Genomic DNA, 11717 nt, shown 5'->3' with positions numbered 1-11717 from the left:
GGATTCCTTGAATGCTGCCATCAGGTCTTGCCTATACCACGAAGATTCCGATTAAAGAACCCAAGAGATAACTACTCAATCTAAGATAGAACAGAGGTGATTGTCAGGCACATGTTCATGGTTGAGAATGATGATGATTGTCACGGATCATCACATTCTCCGGATTAGGAACAAGTGTTATCTTGGAATCGAAGCAAGCATGATTGAATAAGAAACAGTAGTAATTGCATTAATCCATCAAGACACAGCAGAGCTCCTCACCCCCAACCATGGGGTTTAGAGGCTCATACTGTGGAAAGAACGTGTACAAATGTATGAGGTCATAAGGTACGGATACAATGTCAAAAGATCCTATAAGTAGTAAACTAGTGTCCTAAGGTTTTACAGAAATGAGTAAATGACAGAAAAATCCACTCCGGGCCCACTTGGTGTGTGCTTGGCTGAGCAATGAAGGAATTTCGTGTAGAGACCTTTTCTGGAGTTAAACGCCAGCTTTCATGCCAGTTTGGGCGTTTAACTCCAATTTTTTATGCCAGTTCCGGCGTTAACGCTGGAATTTCTGTAGGTGACTTTGAGCGCCGGTTTGGGCCATCAAATCTTGGGCAAAGTATGGACTATTATATATTGCTGGAAAGCCCTGGATGTCTACTTTCCAATGCCGTTGAGAGCGCGCCAATTGGGCTTCTGTAGCTCCAGAAAATCCACTTCGAGTGTAGGGAGGTCAGAATCTAACAGCATCTGCAGTCCTTTTCAGTCTCTGGATCAGATTTTTGCTCAGAACCTTCAATTTCAGTCAGAAAATACCTGAAATCACAGAAAAACACACAAACTCATAGTAAAGTCCAGAAAAGTGAATTTTAATTAAAAACTAATAAAAATATACTAAAAACTAACTAAAAGATACTAAAATCATACTAAAAACAATGCCAAAAAGTGTACAAATTATCCGCTCATCATTGGTGCACGCCCATTGAGGTCTTCCTCAGTGGCGTCCACCTCCTCTCTTTCCTCTCCATATTCGGCCATGGTTATGGCTTTGCACTCTCCTTTTAGATTTTCTTCTGTATTACTTGGGAGAGTACTAGGAGGGAGTTCAGTAACTTTCTTGCTCAGCTGTCCCACTTGTGCCTCCAAATTCCTAATGGAGGACCTTGTTTCAGTCATGAAACTTGGAGTGGTTTTGATTAGATCAGAGACCATGGTTGCTAAGTCAGAGGTATTCTGCTTAGAACTCTCTGTCTGTTGCTGAGAAGATGATGGAAAAGGCTTGCCATTGCTAAACCTGTTTCTTCCACCATATTGTTGTTGAAACCTTGTTGAGGTCTCTGTTGATCCTTCCATGAGAAATTTGGATGATTTCTCCATGAAGAATTATAGGTGTTTCCATAGGGTTCTCCTAGGTAATTCACCTCTTCCATTGAAGGGTTCTCAGGATCATAAGCTTCTTCCTCAGATGAAGCATCCTTAGTACTGCCAGGTGCATTTGCATTCCAGACAGACTTTGAGAAATCATATTGACTTGTTGAGTCAATATTTTATTCTGAGCCAATGGCATTCAGAGTATCAATCTCAAGAACTCCTTTCTTCTGACTAGTCCCATTGTTCACAGGATTCCTTTCAGAACTGTACATGAATTGGTTATTGCAACCATCTCAATTAGTTCCTGAGCCTCTGTAGGCGTCTTCTTCAGATGAAGAGATCCTCCAGCAGAGCTATCCAAAGACATCTTGGATAGTTCAGAGAGACCATCATAGAAATACCTATGATGCTCCATTCAGAAAGCATGTCTGAGGGACATTTTCTGATTAATTGTTTGTATCTTTCCCAAGCTTCATAGAGGGATTCTCCATCCTTCTGTCTGAAGGTTTGGACTTCCACTCTAAGCTTACTCCATTTTTGAGGTGGAAAGAACTTTGCCAAGAAGGCATTGACTAGCTTTTCCCAAGAGTCCAGGCTATCTTTAGGTTGTGAGTCCAACCATATTCTAGCTCTGTCTCTTACAGCAAAAGGGAATAGCATCATTCTGTAGACCTCAGGGTCAACCCCATTAGTCTTGACTGTGTCACAGATTTGCAAGAACTCAGCTAAAAACTGATGAGGATCTTCCATTGGAAGTCCATGGAATTTGCAATTCTGTTGCATTAGAGAAACTAATTGAGGCTTAAGCTCAAAGTTGTTTGCTCCAATGGCAGGGATAGAGATGCTTTTCCCATAGAAGTCGGGAGTAGGTGCAGTAAAGTCACCCAGCACCTTCCTTGCATTGTTTGCATTGTTGTTGTTTTCAGCTGCCATGTGTTCTTCTTCTTTGAAGAATTCGGTCAGGTCCTCTAAAGAGAGTTGTGTTTTGGCTTCTCTTAGCTTTCTCTTTAAGGTCCTTTCAGGTTCAGGGTCAGCTTCAACAAGAATGCCTTTGTCTCTGCTCTGCTCCTGCTCATATGAAAGAGAGAGAACAAGAAGATGTGGAATCCTCTATGTCACAGTATAGAGATTCCTTGAAGTGTCAGAGGAAAAGAAGAGTAGAAGACAGAAGTGGAAAATTCGAACTTATCAGAGGAGATGGAGTTCGAATTTTACATTAAGGGATAGTGTTAGTCCATAAATAGAAGGATGTGAGGAGAAGGGAAGTAATTTTCGAAAATTAAGTGAAAGATTTTGAAAATATTTTTGAAAAGTATTACTTAATTTTCGAAAAGGAGAGTGGGAAAGAAATAAGATGATTTTTGAAAAAGATTTTTGAAATTAGAAATCAAAAAGATTTGATTGAAAACTATTTTGAAAAAGATGAGGTTAAGAAGATATGATTGATTTCAAAAATATGTGATTGAAAAGATATGATTTGAAAACAATTTTAAAAAGATTTGATTTTAAAAATTAGTAACTTGGCTATCAAGAAAAGATATGATTCAGTCATTAAACCTTTCTCAACAGAAAAGGCAACATAATTGAAATGTTGAATCAAATCATTAATTGATAGCAAGTATCTTTGAAAAAGGAAAGAAATTGATTTTGAAAACATTTGATTGAAAAGATATGATTTGAAAAAGATTTGATTTTGAAAAACTTTGAAAACTCGAAAAAAAATTGATTTGAAAAACAAAATCTTTCCCCTTTGCCATCCTGGCGTTAAATGCCCAGAATGGTATCCATTCTGGCGTTTAACGCCCAAAATGCACCCTTTTTGGGCGTTAAACGCCCAACCAGGTACCCTGGCTGGCGTTTAAACGCCAGTCTGTCCTTCTTTACTGGGCGTTTTGAACGCCCAGCTTTTTCTGTATAATTCCTCTGCAGCATGTTCTGAATCTCCAAAAACTTGTATTATTGACTTGAAAAGACACAACTTAAAAATATTTTGGATTTTTAATAATAATCAAAATGCAACAAGAATCAAATAACAATGCATGCAAGACACCAAACTTAGCAGTTTGTATACCACTGACACTATATGAGACACATAACACTCAAGTCAAAAGAATTCAAAGATCAGAGTAAGAAATCATCAAAAATTATTTGAAGATCCTTAAGACACATGAATGTATGCAATTGACACCAAACTTAAGATGAGACACTAGATTCAAACAAAAAAATTTTTTTGGATTTTATGATTTTTGATTTTTTTGTGTTTTTCGAAAATTAAGTGGAAAAAGATATCAAAATTCTTAATGAGAATTCCAGGAATCAGTGCAATGCTAGTCTAAGACTCCGGTCCAGGAATTAGACATGGCTTCACAGCCAGCCAAGCTTTCAAAGAAAGCTTCGGTCCAAAACACTAGACATGGCCAAAGGCCAGCCAAGCCTTAGCAGATCACTGCTCCAAAAGCAAGATTGATAAATATCAACAAGCTCTTGTGATGACACGTTGAAACCTCGGTCCAATGAGATTAGACATGGCTTCTCAGCCAGCCAGACTTCAACAAATCATCATGAAACTCTAGAATTCATCTTCAAGAATTTCGAAAAAAAAAATACCTAATCTAAGCAACAAGATGAACCTTCAGTTGTCCATACACAAAACAATCCCCGGCAACGGCGCCAAAAACTTGGTGCGCGAAATTGTGATCACTACAACTTCACACAACTAACCAGCAAGTGCACTGGGTCGTCCAAGTAATACCTTACGTGAGTAAGGGTCGATCCCACGGAGATTGTTGGTATGAAGCAAGCTATGGTCACCTTGTAAATCTCAGTCAGGCAGACTCAGATGTATAATGGTGATGAACGAAAATAACATAAAAGATAAAGATAGAGATACTTATGTATATCATTGGTGAGAGCTTCAGACAAGCGAATGAAGATGCCTTCCCTTCCGTCTCTCTGCTTTCCTACAGTCTTCATCCAATCCTTCTTACTCCTTTCCATGGCAAGCTTATGCAAGGGTTTCACCGTTGTCAGTGGCTACCTCCCATCCTCTCATTGGAAATGTTCAACGCACCCTGTCACGGCACGGCTATCCATCTGTCGGTTCTCAATCAGGCCAGAATAGAATCTAGTGATTCTTTTGCGTCTGTCACTAACGCCCCGCCTTCAGGAGTTTGAAGCACGTCACAGTCATTCAATCATTAAATCCTACTCAGAATACCACAGACAAGGTTAGACCTTCCGGATTCTCTTGAATGCCGCCATCAGTTCTCGCCTATACCACGAAGACTCTGATCTCACGGAATGGTTGGCTCGTTTGTCAGGCGAGCACTCGGTTGTCAGGCGATCAACCATGCATCGTGTTATCAGGAATCCAAGAGATATTCACTAGAGCTTTGATTGCTTGTAGAACAAGAGTGGTTGTCAGTCACCTTGTTCATGGGTGAGAATGATGATGAGTGTCACGGATCATCACATTCATCAAGTTGAAGAACAAGTGATATCTTGGACAAAGAACAAGCGAAATTGAATAGAAGAACAATAGTAATTGCATTAATACTCGAGGTACAGCAGAGCTCCACACCTTAATCTATGGTGTGTAGAAACTCCACCGTTGAAAATACATAAGAACAAGGTCGAGGCATGGCCGAATGGCCAGCCTCCCAATGATCTAAGATAGCATAAAATACAAAGATAGCTACCCCGATGATGTTCCAATACAATAGTAAAAGGTCTTATTTATAGAAAACTAGTAGCCTAAGGTGTACAGAGATGAGTAAATGACATAAAAATCCACTTCCGGGCCCACTTGGTGTGTGCTTGGGCTGAGCAATTGAAGCATTTTCGTGTAGAGACTCTCCTTGGAGTTAAACGCCAGCTTTTATGCCAGTTTGGGCGTTTAACTCCCATTTAGGTGCCAGTTCCGGCGTTTAACGCTGGAATTCCTGAGGGTGACTTTGAACGCCGGTTTGAGCCATCAAATCTTGGGCAAAGTATGGACTATCATATATTGCTGGAAAGCCCAGGATGTCTACTTTCCAACGCCGTTAAGAGCGCGCCAATTGGGCTTCTGTAGCTCCAGAAAATCCACTTCGAGTGCAGGGAGGTCAGAATCCAACAGCATCTGCAGTCCTTTTGAGTCTCTGGATCAGATTTTTGCTCAGATCCCTCAATTTCAGCCAGAAAATACCTGAAATCACAGAAAAACACACAAACTCATAGTAAAGTCCAGAAAAGTGAATTTTAACTAAAAACTAATAAAAATATACTAAGAACTCAACTAAAACTACTAAAAACAATGCCAAAAAGCGTACAAATTATCCGCTCATCACAACACCAAACTTAAATTGTTGCTTGTCCCCAAGCAACTGAAAATCAAATAAGATAAAAAGAAGAGAATATGCAATGAATTCCAAAAACATCTATGAAGATCAGTATTAATTAGATGAGCGGGGCTTTTAGCTTTTTGCCTCTGAACAGTTTTGGCATCTCTTTCTATCCTTTGCAACTCAGAATGATTGGTTTCTTTAGGAACTCAGAATCCAGATAGTGTTATTGATTCTCCTAGTTAAGTATGATGATTCTTGAACACAGCTACTTATTGAGTCTTGGTCGTGGCCCAAAGCACTCTGTCTTCCAGTATTACCACCGGATACATACATGCCACAGACACATAATTGGGTGAACCTTTTCAGATTGTGACTTAGCTTTGCTAAAGTCCCCAATTAGAGGTGTCCAGGGTTCTTAAGCACACTCTTTTTGCCTCGGATCACAACTTTATTCTTTCTTTTTCTTCCTTTTTTTTCGTTTTTTTTTCGCTTGCTTTCTCTCTTTTTTTTTTTGTATTCACTGCTTTTTCTTGCTTCAAGAACCATTTTTAATGATTTTTCAGATCCTCAGTAACATGTCTCCTTTTTCATCATTCTTTCAAGAGCCAACCTTCATGAACCACAAATTCAAGATACATATGCACTGTTTAAGCATACATTCAGAGAACAAGAGTATTGCCACCACATCAAAATAATTAAACTATTATAAAATTCAAAATTCATGCAATTCTTTTTCTTTTCAATTAAGCACGTTTTTCTTTTAAGAAAGGTGATGGATTCATAGGACATTCATAACTTTAAGGCATAGACACTTAAGACACTAATGATCACAAGACACAAGCACTAAAATTCGAAAAACAGAAGAATAAAGAACAAGGAAATCAAAGAACGGGTCCACCTTAGTGATGGCGGCTCTTTCTTCCTCTTGAAGATCCTATGGAGTGCTTGAGCTCCTCAATGTCTCTTCCTTGTCTTTGTTGCTCCTCCCTCATGATTCTTTGGTCTTCTCTAATTTCATGAAGGATGATGGAGTGTTCTTGATGCTCCACCCTTAGTTGTCTCATGTTGGAACTCAATTCTCCTAGGGAGGTGTTCAGTTGCTCCCAATAGTTTTGTGGAGGAAAGTGCATCCCTTGAGGCATCTCAGGGATCTCATGATGAGAGGGGTCTCTTGTGTGTTCCATCCTTTTCTTAGTGATGGACTTATCCTCATCAATGGGGGTGTCTCCCTCTATGTCAACTCCCACTGAATAACAGAGGTGACAAATGAGATGAGGAAAGGCTAACCTTGCTAAGGTAGAGGACTTGTCCGCCACCTTATAGAGTTCTTGGGCTATAACCTCATGAACTTCCACTTCTTCTCCAATCATGATGCTATGAATCATGATGGCCCGGTCTAGAGTAACTTCGGACCGGTTGCTAGTGGGAATGATTGAGCGTTGAATGAACTCCAACCATCCTCTAGCCATGGGCTTGAGGTCATGCCTTCTCAATTGAACCGGCTTGCCTCTTGAATCTCTCTTCCATTGTGCGCCCTCTTCACATAGAACTGTGAGGACTTGGTCCAACCTTTGATCAAAGTTGACCCTTCTAGTGTAAGGATGTGCATCTCCTTGCATCATGGGCAAGTTGAATGCTAACCTTACATTTTCCGGACTAAAATCCAAGTATTTCCCCCGAACCATAGTAAGATAATTCTTTGGATCCGGGTTCACACTTTGATCATGGTTCTTGGTGATCCATGCATTGGCATAGAACTCTTGAACCATCAAGATTCCGACTTGTTGAATGGGGTTGGTAAGCACTTCCCAACCTCTTCTTCGGATCTCATGGCAGATCTCCGGATATTCACCCTTTTTGAGTGAAAAGGGGACCTCGGGGATCACCTTCTTCAAGGCCACAACATCATAGAAGTGGTCTTGATGCACCCTTGAGATGAATCTATCCATCTCCCATGACTCGGAGGTGGAAGCTTTTGCCTTCCCTTTCCTCTTTCTAGAGGTTTCTCCGGCCTTGGATGCCATAAATGGTTATGGAAAAACGAAAAAGCAACGCTTTTACCACACCAAACTTAAAATGTTTGCTCGTCCTCGAGCAAAAGAAGAAAGAAGAGAGTAGAAGAAGAAGAAATGAGGGAGAAGAGGATGGCTTTGTATTCGGCCAAAGAAGGGGAGAAGTGGTTTGAATTTGAAGGGTGAGGTTGGTGGGGTTTTGTGAAGGATGGATGTGAGTGGTGAAGAGAAAGATGGGATTTGATAGGTGAAGGGTTTTTGGGGAAGAGGTATTGAGGTGATTGGTGAATGGGGGAAGAAGAGAGAGGGTGGTGGTGGGGTTGGTGGGGGTCCTGTGGGGTCCACAGATCCTGTGGTGTCAAGAAAAAGTCATCCCTGCACCAAATGTTGCTCAAAATCACGTTTTGAGTCATTTCTGGCGTTAAACGCCGGGCTGGTGCCCATTTCTGGCATTTAACGCCAGGAGCTTGCCCTTTTCTGGCGTTTAACGCCAGTCTGGTGCCCCTTTCTGGCGTTAAACGCCCAGAATGGTGCCAGACTGGGCGTTAAACGCCCAACTACTAGCCTCACTGGCGTTTAAACGCCAGTGAGTTCTTCCTCCAGGGTGTGCTGTGTTTCTTCCTGTTTTTCATTTTGTTTTTGCTTTTTCAATGGATTTTGTGACTTCTTATGATCATCAACCTACAAAAAACATAAAATAACAAAGGGAAATAGATAAAATATAATAATTGGGTTGCCTCCCAACAAGCGCTTCTTTAATGTCAGTAGCTTGACAGAGGGCTCTCATGGAGCCTCACAGATACTCAGAGCAATGTGGGAACCTCCCAACACCAAACTTAGAGTTTGAATGTGGGGGTTCAACACCAAACTTAGAGTTTGGTTGTGGCCTCCCAACACCAAACTTAGAGTTTGACTGTGGGGGCTCTGTTTGTCTCTGATTTGAGAGAAGCTCTTCCTGCTTCTCTTTCATGGTGACAGAGGGATATCCTTGAGCCTTAAACACCAAGGATTTTTCATTCACTTGAATGATCAGTTCACCTCTATCAACATCAATCACAGCCTTTGCTGTGGCTAGGAAGGGTCTGCCAAGGATGATGGATTCATCCATGCACTTTCCAGTCTCTAGGACTATGAAATCAGTAGGGATGTAATGGTCTTCAACTTTTACCAAAACATTCTCTACAAGTCCATGAGCTTGTTTTCTTGAGTTGTCTGCCATCTCCAATGAGATTCTTGCAGCTTGTACCTCAAAGATCCCTAGCTTCTCCATTACAGAGAGAGGCATGAGGTTCACACTTGACCCTAAGTCACACAGGGCCTTCTTGAAGGTCATGGTGCCTAAGGTACAAGGTATGGAAAACTTCCCAGGATCTTGTCTCTTTTGAGGTAATTTCTGCCTAGACAAGTCATCCAGTTCTTTGGTGAGCAAGGGAGGTTCATCTTCCCAAGTCTCATTTCCAAATAACTTGTCATTTAGCTTCATGATTGCTCCAAGGTATTTAGCAACTTGCTCTTCAGTGACATACTCATCCTCTTCAGAGGAAGAATACTCATCAGAGCTCATGAAAGGCAAAAGTAAGTCCAATGGAGTCTCTATGGTCTCATTTTGAGCCTCAGATTCCCATGGTTCCTCATTGGGGAACACAGAGGAGGTTGGTGCACGCCCATTGAGGTCTTCCTCAGTGGCGTCCACCTCCTCTCTTTCCTCTCCATATTCGGCCATGGTTATGGCTTTGCACTCTCCTTTTAGATTTTCTTCTGTATTACTTGGGAGAGTACTAGGAGGGAGTTCAGTAACTTTCTTGCTCAGCTGTCCCACTTGTGCCTCCAAATTCCTAATGGAGGACCTTGTTTCAGTCATGAAACTTTGAGTGGTTTTGATTAGATCAGAGACCATGGTTGCTAAGTCAGAGGTATTCTGCTTAGAACTCTCTGTCTGTTGCTGAGAAGATGATGGAAAAGGCTTGCCATTGCTAAACCTGTTTCTTCCACCATTATTGTTGTTGAAACCTTGTTGAGGTCTCTGTTGATCCTTCCATGAGAAATTTGGATGATTTCTCCATGAAGAATTATAGGTGTTTCCATAGGGTTCTCCTAGGTAATTCACCTCTTCCATTGAAGGGTTCTCAGGATCATAAGCTTCTTCCTCAGATGAAGCATCCTTAGTACTGCCAGGTGCATTTTGCATTCCAGACAGACTTTGAGAAATCATATTGACTTGTTGAGTCAATATTTTATTCTGAGCCAATATGGCATTCAGAGTATCAATCTCAAGAACTCCTTTCTTCTGACTAGTCCCATTGTTCACAGGATTCCTTTCAGAACTGTACATGAATTGGTTATTTGCAACCATCTCAATTAGTTCCTGAGCCTCTGTAGGCGTCTTCTTCAGATGAAGAGATCCTCCAGCAGAGCTATCCAAAGACATCTTGGATAGTTCAGAGAGACCATCATAGAAAATACCTATGATGCTCCATTCAGAAAGCATGTCTGAGGGACATTTTCTGATTAATTGTTTGTATCTTTCCCAAGCTTCATAGAGGGATTCTCCATCCTTCTGTCTGAAGGTTTGGACTTCCACTCTAAGCTTACTCCATTTTTGAGGTGGAAAGAACTTTGCCAAGAAGGCATTGACTAGCTTTTCCCAAGAGTCCAGGCTATCTTTAGGTTGTGAGTCCAACCATATTCTAGCTCTGTCTCTTACAGCAAAAGGGAATAGCATCAGTCTGTAGACCTCAGGGTCAACCCCATTAGTCTTGACTGTGTCACAGATTTGCAAGAACTCAGCTAAAAACTGATGAGGATCTTCCATTGGAAGTCCATGGAATTTGCAATTCTGTTGCATTAGAGAAACTAATTGAGGCTTAAGCTCAAAGTTGTTTGCTCCAATGGCAGGGATAGAGATGCTTTTCCCATAGAAGTCGGGAGTAGGTGCAGTAAAGTCACCCAGCACCTTCCTTGCATTGTTTGCATTGTTGTTGTTTTCAGCTGCCATGTGTTCTTCTTCTTTGAAGAATTCGGTCAGGTCCTCTAAAGAGAGTTGTGTTTTGGCTTCTCTTAGCTTTCTCTTTAAGGTCCTTTCAGGTTCAGGGTCAGCTTCAACAAGAATGCCTTTGTCTCTGCTCCTGCTCATATGAAAGAGAAGAGAACAAGAAGATGTGGAATCCTCTATGTCACAGTATAGAGATTCCTTGAAGTGTCAGAGGAAAAGAAGAGTAGAAGACAGAAGTGGAAAATTTGAACTTATCAGAGGAGATGGAGTTCGAATTTTACATTAAGGGATAGTGTTAGTCCATAAATAGAAGGATGTGAGGAGAAGGGAAGTAATTTTCGAAAATTAAGTGAAAGATTTTGAAAATATTTTTGAAAAGTATTACTTAATTTTCGAAAAGGAAAGTGGGAAAGAAATAAGATGATTTTTGAAAAAGATTTTTGAAATTAGAAATCAAAAAGATTTGATTGAAAACTATTTTGAAAAAGATGAGGTTAAGAAGATATGATTGATTTCAAAAATATGTGATTGAAAAGATATGATTTGAAAACAATTTTAAAAAGATTTGATTTTAAAAATTAGTAACTTGGCTATCAAGAAAAGATATGATTCAGTCATTAAACCTTTCTCAACAGAAAAGGCAACATAATTGAAATGTTGAATCAAATCATTAATTGATAGCAAGTATCTTTGAAAAAGGAAAGAAATTGATTTTGAAAACATTTGATTGAAAAGATATGATTTGAAAAAGATTTGATTTTGAAAAACTTTGAAAACTCGAAAAAAAATTGATTTGAAAAACAAAATCTTCCCCCTTTGCCATCCTGGCGTTAAACGCCCAGAATGGTATCCATTCTGGCGTTTAACGCCCAAAATGCACCCTTTTTGGGCGTTAAACACCCAACCAGGTACCCTGGCTAGCGTTTAAACGCCAGTCTGTCCTTCTTTACTGGGCGTTTTGAACGCCCAGCTTTTTCTGTATAATTCCTCTGCAGCATGTTCTGAATCTCCAAAAACTTGTATTATTGA

At 40.4% G+C, this 11717-nt stretch overlaps 2 non-coding genes across 2 annotated transcripts; both read left to right on the top strand.

The window, feature by feature from the left end:
* Nucleotides 1–1779: 1779 nt before the first annotated feature.
* LOC130958478 (small nucleolar RNA R71) lies at nucleotides 1780–1887 on the top strand. Its single transcript, XR_009077597.1, has one exon. It is a non-coding gene; the product is annotated as a small nucleolar RNA R71 (small nucleolar RNA).
* An 8291-nt stretch (nucleotides 1888–10178) lies between these two features.
* On the top strand, nucleotides 10179–10286 carry LOC130958475 (small nucleolar RNA R71). Its single transcript, XR_009077595.1, has one exon. It is a non-coding gene; the product is annotated as a small nucleolar RNA R71 (small nucleolar RNA).
* The last annotated feature ends 1431 nt before the right edge of the window (nucleotides 10287–11717 follow it).

The sequence above is a fragment of the Arachis stenosperma genome, chromosome 10 (genome assembly GCF_014773155.1).
Source record: "Arachis stenosperma cultivar V10309 chromosome 10, arast.V10309.gnm1.PFL2, whole genome shotgun sequence".
In the NCBI taxonomy this organism is placed as follows: domain Eukaryota; kingdom Viridiplantae; phylum Streptophyta; class Magnoliopsida; order Fabales; family Fabaceae; genus Arachis; species Arachis stenosperma.
The sequence above is the reverse complement of the archived record's forward strand: the minus strand, read 5'-3'. Positions and strand labels throughout refer to the sequence as shown.